This window comes from Morus notabilis, unplaced genomic scaffold, assembly GCF_000414095.1.
Source record: "Morus notabilis unplaced genomic scaffold, ASM41409v2 Scaffold643, whole genome shotgun sequence".
Lineage (NCBI taxonomy): Eukaryota > Viridiplantae > Streptophyta > Magnoliopsida > Rosales > Moraceae > Morus > Morus notabilis.
The window spans coordinates 111,893-112,498 of record NW_010360479.1 but is presented as its reverse complement, the minus strand read 5'-3'; positions in this window follow the sequence as shown (position 1 = coordinate 112,498).

Genomic DNA, 606 nt, shown 5'->3' with positions numbered 1-606 from the left:
GCACCACTGGTGACGGATTGGAGTGGGGAGTTCTGCTTGGGTTCGGGCCGGGACTCACAGTGGAGACAGTGGTGCTGCAAAGTGTCCCCATCATTGCGTAGATTGTAGAAAAATTACTTAGAGGTACTGCCAGTACTATCTTATAACATTTTTCTAAGTCATGCCGCACAAAGCGTTATTTTTGTTTATTTATAAATAAGTGACCAAGAAAATGGTTTGTAATTTTTTTTTCTGAGAATAAGTGTCTTCGTCCTGTTTCCTGATATTTGAGTTTTATGATTCTGAAAGGTTACCATTTAATATCTAGAAATTACTTGTGTTAATAGAGAAAAAAATAAATCTCGCCAATTGGCCAAATGAGAATAAGAACGATGGAGAGTACTGGGAATTCAGGATCCATAATGATAACGATTGATAAAATCACAATAATAGTTTAAGTGGTTTGGTTAAAGTTGGAGAGAGTTGAAAAAATAAATATAATTTATTTGCTCAATTACTACATTATCGATTTTGCTAATAATTTTTTTGGTGAGTAGAATAACTTTCTATAAATTTGTTGAATTTGTAGAAATATTAGTCTATGTGGACTGGTCATTCTATCTCCGC